This window comes from Halyomorpha halys, unplaced genomic scaffold, assembly GCF_000696795.3.
Source record: "Halyomorpha halys isolate HHAL.00 unplaced genomic scaffold, Hhal_1.1 Scaffold858.1, whole genome shotgun sequence".
Classification (NCBI taxonomy): domain Eukaryota; kingdom Metazoa; phylum Arthropoda; class Insecta; order Hemiptera; family Pentatomidae; genus Halyomorpha; species Halyomorpha halys.
The window spans coordinates 248,917-261,555 of record NW_027110220.1 but is presented as its reverse complement, the minus strand read 5'-3'; the positions used below and the strand labels follow the sequence as shown (position 1 = coordinate 261,555).

General features: G+C 29.0%; 1 long non-coding RNA gene across 1 annotated transcript in view; it reads right to left on the bottom strand.

Annotated features, from left to right (window-relative positions):
- The window catches only part of LOC136795998 (uncharacterized), a 301,995-nt gene that overhangs the window by 135,703 nt on the left and 153,653 nt on the right, over positions 1 to 12,639 (bottom strand). Inside the window, exon 3 of the long non-coding RNA XR_010843697.1 lies at positions 10,056 to 10,128. This is a non-coding gene — a long non-coding RNA (uncharacterized lncRNA). The remainder of the gene's footprint in view (positions 1 to 10,055; positions 10,129 to 12,639) is intronic.

Below are 12,639 nucleotides of genomic sequence, written 5' to 3'. Positions count from 1 at the left end.
CAAAAAAAGTAGTTCGGTATTTAATTTATTCACCAAATCGGTTCTTTTTCTGACATAAAAATTGTATTCAAGTCTAAAAACCGATTTTTTTTAAACTATATCTCATTTTTATGTTGAATTAAAGCACTATTTATTTATTAATTATAAAATTTATTTATTTCTAAGATATAATGAGATCCTTAATATACTTATTATTTCCTTATTTGTTTATTGGATCTATATTAATTATATGTGTGAAGTGATGATTTACTAGAAGCCATGATATATGCTTAGATTTATCAGTATTTTTAATTAATTTATACAAATTTTGTAATATCTTTTTGGGTTTTTTGTAAGATTTATGTAATGTTATATTTTCTCTCCGCGGTCAAGTATCTTTAAAAAAAAGGTAGATCATTTATTCACCAAATCATCTTTGGGGCTTACCGTTATCAAGTTTGTAAACCGATTCTGTTAACTACATTTCTTTTTTTATGTTGGCATGTCATGACACTATTTATTTATTAATTATATATAAGGAGATCCTTAATATACTTATTCATTTCATATTTGTTTGTTAGATATATAATAATTATATATGTGAAGTTGCAATCTATTAGAAACAATGATATATGCTTATATAATATTAACGATGATATTTAAAAGTAATAATTTTGTTCCATTTTTAAAAAAATATATTTAAGTCATATACGGTCACGTTTCTTCACAAATAGTTTACGGGGCACATTCCCTCTAGAAAAAATAATAATCACGTACTACCAGGCGATTGAGAAAAAAAATATAAGTCATCTTTTACATTTTCAAATTAAGATTCTCTGTACCCAATAAATATTCAATATTATAAAAAAAAACTTTCTGAGCAAATGTAATCAAATCTAAATAAATACAGATTTCATGAAAAATGTTAGATATTGAAATTGTCTTTTAATCCCAACCAATATTTTATAACTGGGTCAAGTTAAACAGAGAAGAGAAAAAGGAGAGAAATATGAATACTTTTTTTTTTAACGAATTCAGTTTTAATTAGATTATTTTTATACACCAGTAAAATATAGCAAATTTAATCTGATAAAAACCTCTTTTCTTTTTTTTCTTTAAACGTTGATTCAAGTTTTTTTTTTATTTATTCAGGAATTGCTGACTTAATTCCCTTCAATGGTTGGCGGATATCTTAGTAAGATGTTTATAGGTATTTTTATTACTTTATTTGTAGGACTGGAATTGGATTTATTTGTGTTTTTCAATGTAGTTATAAAACATATATTATATAAGTCAAACAATTTTTCCAATCATTGATTTTTTTTAATTAAGAAGATAAATGAATTATTTTTATTTTACCTGTCTTTTTTTTTAAGAAAAAAAAATCCTCATTTGACATTTTCCTGCTGGCCACTTCTTTACAATGAAATATCCTTATTTTATATGAGGGCTGGTTTACCTAAGTCTAATGATTTATTTTAATTATGTATTTTTTTATTTATGTGCCATATGGGATGCTATTTGTGTAGATAAAAGTATTTATTTAAAATCTTTTATGACCTGAGGCCGAATAAATTCCTCTTTCGTGGTAGAAAACGTTGATTTCATTGTGAAAAAGCATTTTGAACTACCAGGTCATCGGAGCCTTCATTGGCTTCATTATTATGTAATAAATTGTAACTGAAGTGTAATAAAGAAAAAAGAAAAGTTTATAAATCTATTTTTAGAGATATTCCAATCAGTTTGAGGCGTTCGTTGTGCTTTAACTTCTCAGGTCCAACACAAAATGTCAGGTTTCTGAGAACAGTGAAATTCTGACAATATGATCTCTAATATTTGCGGTTGCTTAAGAAATCTATTTACTAGTATCATACTTACCTAGATAAAATATTAGGTTTTCATAGATATTCACATTTTTTTTTAGTTTATTGTTGTCTATAAATTTTTAAAAATGGTTCATCATTACTGTTCTCATATATAAAAAATAGGAATACTAGTTTTTTCTAATTTTTTTCAGAAATATTTCAAATTTAATATCATGTCGAATATTTTTGAATTACCTTGAATGGATGCTTGTCTATTCCTGTATTTTTATCAGTAATTATTAAGAAAAAATTATTTTTCCTCTTCTGTCTGCTCTTGCCCTTTTTCTTTTCCTATTATGTTATCGGAAACTGTAGTTGTCATCTGTAATTATAATTAAAAATAAAGAAAGAAAGAAAATCTTTACATATCACGAACCATTTCTCTAGATCTTCTCTCGATATTGAGCAGAGGTATACATGTTTGACAAGGGGGTAAGTCTGCTAAAACTGAAGTGAGACCGAGAAGTTAACTTCTGGAGTTAAAAGTTGTAAAAGCACTCGGTGAGGGCTATATTCAGAATCACAGATGGATTGCCCCCTCTTTCCAGACCACTCTGCATAAGATCTTACTACTATCGGGAATCATTGATACTTCTCCCAACACTGGAATCAGTATTAAAAAAAAAATAAAACATAACTAAAACCTATTTCTAATTTAGGATTTGTTTTTTGAAAATCTAATATTTAGTTCCTGATGAAGAAAAGATGAACTTTATTTTAGTATCCTTTACTATCTTTACTATCTACTGATAGAATAGCTAATTATTAAGCATATAAAAGAACTGCTAATTTGTATTTCAAATTTTCATTCATTATCGATTATAAGATGTAAATATTAAAAATTATATACTAAAAATGTTAGTATTAATTAAATATATTATGAAGCACGTAATAGAAGTAAGATCTGTTTTAATTTTTCTTTAATGATGATTTTTTAGTTAAATTATGTGTTTGAATTCTATTGAAATGTAGAATTTAATTCTGAAATTACATCACAACTGGTATGATTCCACAATACTGTTATTCGGTTGTTTAGTGAATTTAGTGAGACATGTACCCAAGTATTGTTTACTATACATTTATTTATTTATTCCAAAAAAATGTATGAGGATGATACATCGATATATATTCTGTTGCTAGTAATCTCTCTAACAAGTAAAATGTATTATAATTTTCCTCTACGTAAGCCATCTTACAACCTTTTTCTAAGATACAAAACAAACCAAATTTTTATTATATATTTTACATAACATTGTTGTTTCAATCAAGGTAAACAGGTACAGTTTGAAAAGAGAAAAAAAACTTTATAAAGAGTTCTGATGGAGCAATAACTAACAAAAATACTCAGAGTCTGATTAGAAATTAAAAGTCTTATTAGGGAATACTTTCGTGTTTATTGTGTAATATAAATTTAATTTATTCAACATAATCAGTCTTTTTATACTTTTATTGCAACAAATTTCCTGAAAATATGATGGTTACATAGTTCAAATTCATATCCTTGCGAACAGGTTGTAAGAATCATTGAAACCCAACACTGTGTTAAATTATAAATCGTTAGTAACAGAAAGATTACCAATTCAAAGCAGAAAAATTCTTTAAAATATGGAACTGTTTTGATATACGTGAAAAAATATTGAGTTATTCTCAAAAACGATTAACTTTATTTTGGTCGCATACCATAATTTTCTTTCTACTTATTACTGGAGAAAATTAATGCTTATTTAAGAACGGAAAGTTTGACTAACTTAAACTGTACAACAGAAAAATTGTGTTTGTTCACTTAGCTAAATATTAAATAGTTATAAAAAAAATACTATTATAGGCCTTCTTCAGGTCACTTACTGTAAAATTAAAACTTTCTTTATGCTGATTAATAGAGAAAAGTAAAATTGTTTTAATAAACGGAAAGTTTGATAATAAAAGAAATTTAAATAGTAATAAATAGACAATTTTGCTGAATTAAATTGATGAAGAGAAAAATAATTAAAATATACAACTTTTTTAAGACACTTAATAAAATATTAATCATTTAAAAAACTTGATTATACTAGTATGGGCCTTATTTTGGTCATGTTCCACTTTCTTTATACTAATCACTATAAGAACATTCAATAAAAATGTATGCTTATAAAGATTTTAAATATTAGTTAATTATATCAAGTTTAACTTATGCGGCTTAATTTATCTTTAAAGATATATCTGCAGAACTAGTGAAAATCAAATAACCTCTGTTTTTCCACAAGGAAACCCGACTCTCCTATTTCTCTTTTGAAGTGATATGTCATCGTCATATGTTCCGTGATACATTGGTACACCACGTTGTTACAGTCTCTGGACTCGAGAAGGCGGTATCCATTATATCTGCCTGTCGGAGGTGACTTGTACAAACGAGACACAACTTTTACTCTTTCTCGCTCCAGGGAATTGGGAGGAAGTCTGTCTTGGTACTGCTCATGCACTATAGGCAGTTTCCAACCCTTCCGGAGAAAATTCCTTCCAGTCCCTTCCAAAACGATCTTGGACATTCAGTTGTAATTTCACCGTTTTCTTTCCGAAAGTTCTCATCATCTGTATTTCTCGCCAGAAAATTGTAACATTTCAATAATAAATGTTACAAAATTAATGGATTCAAATTTCTCTTCAATTGAACATATTGCTGCTCGAGAGTTTCTTCACGGCAAGTCGAGCGAGACGCGGACGTCGCAATGTTACCTTCTGAAAACACTTTATGCTCTGATTAACAACCGACAAAAATGTTTTAATTTAGCGTTGCAGACTGTTTCAAGGCTCCGAGCGGTTAGTCTTTGATTTTATAATGTAAAATATTAGTAATATCTTATTTTTTTTTTATCGTAAAACATTTTGTTGGTACATCCAATGAATTTAGTTTTTCCGATCGTAAACTTAGGCTCTTTTTTAACCATTAAAATACCAAATTCTTGTTCTCGACTTTACGTAATGTCCAGGATTAAACCATGGTTGCTTTTGAAGCCAGTATTTGAATTTCATTAAAAATATGTGGTTGGTCCTTACAAATCATTCGTATACCACGAATTATACGGTATATCATACGGAAAAATTATTATAAAATTGTAAATGAGTAAAGTTGAGTGTTTATTAATGTAAAGTGCATTACCTCGTAAAAAGTCGTTATTATGCACAAACGTTTCCATAGCAAAATATACAGAAAACCAAAGTCTGGTAAACTAGGCGTTACAAAATTGCATTTTCAATATAAATTACACTACATGAAATGATCAGATATTTACTTTTTAACAATAATTTTCCAAATGTGGAGTCAATAATTTTTAATGGAATTCATACCAAGCGAAAATTGTAGAATTTTCGAAATTGTTCTACGGACCAATTTCTCATTTGTCTTCTCATATTTAAAAAAAAAATTGTAATTATAATTAAAATATTTGTTCAATTGAGATCCACACCCGGATGCACAAGATATCTAACTAAATAAGATTGATAAAATTAAATATTTGCTATGATTTTCAATAAAAAACATTTACTATCAGTTATCTGTTATTAAAGGTGAATTTTGTACAATGTTATTGTCTTTTGAAATCATTTTATAAAGGTCGGCAGTTGGCTTCAATGCCTGAAGAGTAGATATTGTGTTTCTTCCTCTCTGGGGTCTCTTGAGTCGGAGATAACCTACAGAACATCGTACAAAAGAGAAAACCGAACCGATATCGGCTGGGCCCCCCTTGATATCTACTGGAGACGGTAGATGGGAGTTGTTGGGAGATAGGGCCCGTAATGTCGGAACAATGATATCGTCTAATTGCAATCGGCGAAATCGATTGAGTTCGTGTCATCGGATCCTCTTCAGCTAACTCTCACTGCTGGCTTATCTCTTGTCCTATTGTACTTGTTCCACATGTGTCAACGACCTATATCCACTTCGAGGAACTTGTTGCGGCCCGATGAACTTAATGTCACCAGGTGGAACAGATATCAAAAGATTTAACCTTGTTATTGAAACTGGCGGTTTCAGATACCCTTTCTGTTTAATCACACGATTTTCCCATCGATATCTTGTAAACTCTTTAGCAAGGAAGAGTTTAATTTGTTGAAATTGGTTATGATTGTGAAGAACTTAACTGCGAATTAAGTTCAACTAATATTTAACTAAATATCATATATTGTATTAATAAAAAAATTATAACTTGTTAGATGATTGAATATAATGTAATTGAAACCTTTATTGTTATTCCTTTTAAGAAAATATGCTATTATTATGACAACTACAATACGAATTCAATTCAATTAATATCCAGCTGAAATATCATAAAAAGTTGTAATAATGTAATAATAAAAAAAATGTACTATTGTAAATTGTACACGATTAAGTTAATATTTGAGACAAATTGTTCCCGATAAAACTAAAATCTTCAGTCAGAATGTCAATCCTATACCAAAAATATAATTGCAATGTTTTACACTTATCCTGTATTTTGAAAAATGAGTAATGTTTTCATTATTACTTCTTATTAATTAAATTATTTTATTTGCTATTACTCTTTGAATCAAAAGTCTTTCAGACCCTTAATACAGTCGGAAATATATAAGGGTACTCTAGATTTGCTTGGTAAATTTGAATTTTCTGTGATAAACCCAATATTTAAGACTGTGGAGGATGGTCGGAATAAGAGGATTGGGAGTGAAGTATGTAGATGGAAGAAGGGATCTAATATGCCGTGAACACTCCTTGATTTATGCCCTAGGGTAGGTCCGGAGCCCCCGTTTAGCCCTAGGGTCCCGCAAAACAAAGGGCTCCCTCTACATCTTGCCCAAATATCACCGCCCTTATATTGTAGTCTTTGTACTCCCCTCTTATCTTCTAGCCTTGGGTTCTTCGCAAATATTTTTGTTTGAATATGGCCTGAAACGGAATGTATGTATGAGAGAAAATATGGTAAAACTTTTTTTATAACTCACGGTAGTAGAGAATATCATTTCTAAGTACGTTTACTTGTTGGTTCTGTATCGAGAAAAGTTTTAATAACTTCATGTAGAATATATTGTGATAAAATCACGATTTGCACGATTCACTAACAATTTAGGATGTGTGTTTACCATAGGTGGCATAAATTTTATAAAACTGTCATTAACTCTGAAATAGAAAAAAAAATCCCCACATTTATGAACTATGATGAAATGAACAGTTCTATAAAAGGAAAATCTAAGATATAATCGGATGGTTAATAAAAAAATATAAAAATAAATAAATAAAAAAAAAACCTAAGGCGAAGATTTTTCAATTCTAGTAATAAATTTTTTTTTATATGAGGTATTTTATCTTCTAATATAAAATGACCGGGCCATATAGAGCTCAAGCATAGTGCATCTCAAAGAACATTCCAAAATACATTTTTACTGTTGTTCTGTCTGTATGTTCATTTTTTTTTTTTTACAACTCCTATTACGGAATAATTGTTTATAAATTATAAAGGACAGTTGAAATTCGATGAAACTAAGTTTCAAAAGTTTGAAGGAATAATTTACAGAGAATTTATAATCGTTTACGTTGGCCAAGTTTTCTTGAAGTAACAACCTGTGCTCATTTATTGATATTTACAAGAAGAAAAATGTTTTACTTCAATTTCAAATTATCTTTTCAGATGGTGTGTGTGGATTCTTCAACATGTTTTAAACATGTTAAGCCTTTTTATTATAAATGTTTATATTTATTTTTTAATAGATTATTGATTCTATTTTTTTTATTCTTTATTGCCGGTTAAAACGAAATTTTGATTTTATTTATATGAGATTGCTGGAAATAATGGCATCATTGCAGTTCTACAATGCTAACAGCAGTTTCTTAACTAATTGAAAGCAATTTTAATCCAGTTAACTGGATTACTGTGTCGATATGATGAAGTTCATAGTTCAAACAAATAATTACTAACCATTCATTGGTTTTTATGTTGTAATAAATAAAAAAAGCTATAAATGGAAATAATTTTTTTTCTGTGGCTCAAAGGGAGCACATCTTTCACTGGGATGATGGAGTAGGCCTCTGGTCGTAATCTATCACTTGAATGACATCGGAAAAAAGGAATTAGAAAATACTTAGGACTTACGATCAATCCCGTAAAGTGTATTCCTCTTTCAATTAAATTTTAACAATTTTTTTTTTAACGATATATATATATATATATATATTTAAAGGTTAATGTGTATATATTATATGAATTTTCGTATCATTAGAATATCCCTACTATTACTATTTTGATATGAGAGGCCCTCAAAAATTTCTCAAGTAGGTTGAACCTTGAAGAATGACCGTGATAAAATCCATAAAATCGAAACTAAAGTTGAACTTTTGTAAAATAATCTGTTTTATTTAAAATTTATAAATGTTCAATTTGTTCAGTGACCGGTTTTATTAAGACTACTTTATAAATAATAATTAAAATAATAATAAAAACACTGATTTTTTAATGAGTTAGTGATATGACCTCCTTAATAAGAAAACATTGTTTTCCTTTTTTAAACAAACGGTCAATCGTAATAACACTAATCTTAATCCTCATTCATCGTAATAGCATATACCAACTGTAGATGAAAATTTAAAAATTAAGTAAATTATATACATTTGATTTTTATATGTTTTTGGTTAAATTAAATTTTAAAAAAAGTTAAAGAAAGAATTAATATTTGCTATTCTAGATATCAGAATGGATTGAAGATATTTTCAATCGTTTGGGGACCTGTATTGATAGAGGGCGGTTGAAAAAGCGAGATTTAAACTTGGAAGAGCAAAAGTTGGTTTGGAATAAATCAAGCGTATATTTGTGTTTGAGACGAATGTCTCTCTTCTGTCATCAGTTTTCTGTCCTGGATAACCGGTTTGTTTGAGAGTAACTGTTTACAAAAGAAAAAGAAAAAAAATCCTTCTTTCCTAAAATCAAAAGATTATTTTAAAATAACTATTTTTTTTTTCCTACGCCAAAAAATTATTTTATTTCGTACAGCACAGTATACTTCAACTTTATTTAGGTCACTCAGGTCTGAAATTAAGTCTGCCGTTGCCGTACATGTAAATATGTGATCAGCGGTCATCACACCCTTTTCACAAAGGAAGCAGTTAAAAGACTCAGCCACTCCTATCCTCTTCAGGTGTTGCCGTAGATAGTCATGCCCTGTGGCCAACCTGAAGCATGCCACTGCCACCGCTCTTGGTAAAGTTAATGGAGGGCGCCTCTTAGGATCTAGCAATGCCGCCCAGTTCTCGTCTGCACATTCTCCTCTACTCCTTTCCTCTGGTCTTCGGGCCATTTCTTTCGCCATATCCATGGTAATAGGAAGAAGTGGCTGTGGTTGGCTAGCCCCTAACCGTGCTAGTCGACCCGCCTCCTCATTTCCAGGTATACCGCAATGGGCTGGAATCCATTGCATCACCAATACTTTAGGTATTTCTCTTTTAATTTCTATAAAACAGGTATTGTTAAGTCTTTAATCAGTAGAAGATTTTGAAAGATTTTTTTATTTTATATGTAATTCTCAGTAGAAGATTTTCAAATACTATATTACATATGTGCTTTTTTGTTTTTGTCCAAACTTTAATATAAAGCTAGCTGCATTAAAAATAAAAACAGATGAATTAACAAAGTTAAATAAATGTTCTCGCAGAAAGGTGTTGACTGTAGTAGTAGAATACTGTACTATTTTTTTTTTTTAATGTAAATTTTCTTTGTATTATCATTGGCTTAACTTAAAGCATTATAAATTATTCAGATGTAATTGAAAGACTTGTTTTATTTTAATTCACTCTATTCTGCCTAATAGTTCATTTTTTATATTTAATTTGTTTTAATTATGAATTTAAAAATTAATTAAGATAGTTTAATTATACTATTTTAATATAAATAGTATGATTTGATCTAGATAAAATTTTCCTTAAAACTGACAAAATTCCTTTATGAGACGGCATATACCCATGCTGGTATTGCGTTATATTCCACGTTAATATGGGATACATAAATGATTTCACGATTTTCTTTTCTTTTCTAAACATTTTTTTAAAGTCATTGATGCTTTGATTCCTTGCATAAGAAATCTTGTTTGAAAAAATAGAGATGTTTTATCGAAACTAAGACGTTGAATCAACCAACTCTTCTGAAAGTGGCCCTCGTTATAAAATATTCGTCGATTGAATATTAAACTCTAGAGACTACATCCTCCACTTACCCACTCAATTGGACAGCTAATGTTTCCCACTAGACTTCGCTACGGCCGTCACTCCATACATTCATCAAAAGACCTGTTAAAGAAAATAAAAATATTAGTTCATTGTTTATATATACATATTTTTCAAAAAAAAAAGATTTATATCCAAGTCTCATCAAGGATTTAACAAGGAAGGGGACTGGGAGAATTCGTAATAAATCTCAAAACGGTTTTATTTTCCGTAAATTAATATTTCAAATGAATAAATGATTCAATTTGACTCAGAAAAAACAAGGTATACTAAAGTTAAAGGTAACGAGGTAAATCGCAGTATAATATATTATTATATAAATATAAGATTCGTAGTATAGTGGCATCGAAGAAGTTGATTGTTATTAAAATAGTCCATATGAATCAATGTAATACCTGTATGAAAATTCGTATTTTTCCAATTATTTCTATTCTTCATTAATTATAATAAAATTAAATATATATATATATATATATATATATGTACCGCTACAACCCATGAAGGGTTAGGGGTTCAGTACTTAGTAAGGAAATACTGTTACTAGACCAACGGTTGTGTATGGAGGTGATTTGGTCAGAATCATGCTCGACAGATTTTTACCCAATTAAAGAGGCTGGGTGGACCCCAGGAGGGCTCCAAGAACCCACAGGAGTTGACTATCGGCTACAGTGTAACAGAAAACAATTTTCTGCCCAGCCGGATTCCAACTCGGTTTATCCGAACTAGCCACGCACCTTACCCCGGGGCTACCCGTGCTCACCATTAATTAGAATAGTAATTCATTACCATATTGTTGACAAAATTTTAGTTAAAAAATGGGTAACGTTTTTATAAGGTGTCAGATAACCTGAAAACAGTATAGAATATCCCGAAACGTAAAAAAAAAAATCTATAGTAAGTATTTTAGCTGAGCATTAAAAAAATATTTATAAAAAAAATAAGTAAGTCTCAAAATGAGACAAAAAATATTAAGTAATTTTAATGTGGTAAATTAACTGAACCTACTGATAATAAATTCTGATACTAAATTAACTGAAAACCTACAAATTAAAAAAAAAAATAAATACATGATCATCTAGACTGATATTTTAGATCTCTAGAAACTAAGTTTTAACTTTTCAAAACGAAGAAAAATTAGAAAAGAGTGAAAATGTGTTCTTAATCTTTGTAAATAATTCAATACTAAATGTTAAGTATGACGAATCACTATAAGTTAGTCTTTTATAGTCAAATTGTAAGATTATTATTTCGATATATCGGAAAAAAATTATGTTCTATTCTTTTCAAATTACAGATATGTAGGCATTTCATATTTCTTATTATCCCTGTATTATAATGTATTATAACATCTCATATCAGTATTATTATAGTAAATGTACATGTATTGGTAAAATTATAATATCGATATTTTTTTCCAGCGTGAAAAGTTTTAGTCTGGAACCATCTGCTGACAACTGATTTTTAATCGTTTAAACTGACCTAGAATTTTTTATTTTATTTTAAATATTGATTTTCAATAATTAATTTTAATATCGATATATCGATTTTCCAACATTTCTAGGTCTAGACAGTTAAACCCGAACCTGTTCAACCTTGATTGACTGCACTTGGTTCCATTGCAGCTGCAGTAGATATAATTGCCAGCCTGCTAGAAGTGGGTCGTAATAAATCGGGCGTGCCAACCTCTGGATTTTATGCCATTGTTTAAGTTTTTTTTTTCTTGGTTGCCAACCCAATCATTGATTCTACCTGATCGCAATATCCTTTTCGTAGAACAGATGTTTCCCTTTTGTCGACATTTCTTGTTCCAACTGCTCGGAATCCAGAACAGTACTTCAACAGAACGCCCTTGCTATTTTTGTAAATATTTTCTTCGAGAAAGCTTTATGGCTTTTATGTCGTAAACAAATATATATTTGGCCTCGCTTTTATATTTGAAATGGAATTGTTTTCTTCCTTCATTTCTTTCTATACTGGTAGCTCTTAACTGCGTGTTATGAATCTGGAGTTAACGTTACTTTTTCCTTAGCGATGATTATAATAGTTTTCGGGTCGATTATGGTTTACTTTCTTTTTTGTTTCAACGTTATTTTATTTTAAATATTAATATGGTTAGAGAATATGAAGAATAAAACTATTTCATAGCATTGAATAGTTGAAATAATTCTGTTAAATACATATTTTATAATTGATTTTATAAATATGTATACTTTGTTTAAAAAAGAAAAAAAAAGAAAGGATTAATACATAAAAGAACATAAGTTATGAAGTGACAAAGTTTCTACACTTTTATCTGTTAATTACAAATAAATAATTGTTATAATAATTTTATAGTAATAATAATTTTCAGTAAAGGAGAAAGCGGTTCTATTGACATTTTGGACAAAATATTATACTTCCGATTTGGGATGGAATTAGTTGTTCCAGATGTGTCCTTAGTTTTAATACATGCACTTTTTGAGTTAAGTGACTTTTGAAATTCTCTTCCAGTTTTTCATGTATTTTTCCGAGGCGTGTATAACTTGTGAATTAAAATTTTTTTTTTGTTATTTAATTTAGAAATGCATTTCTTAT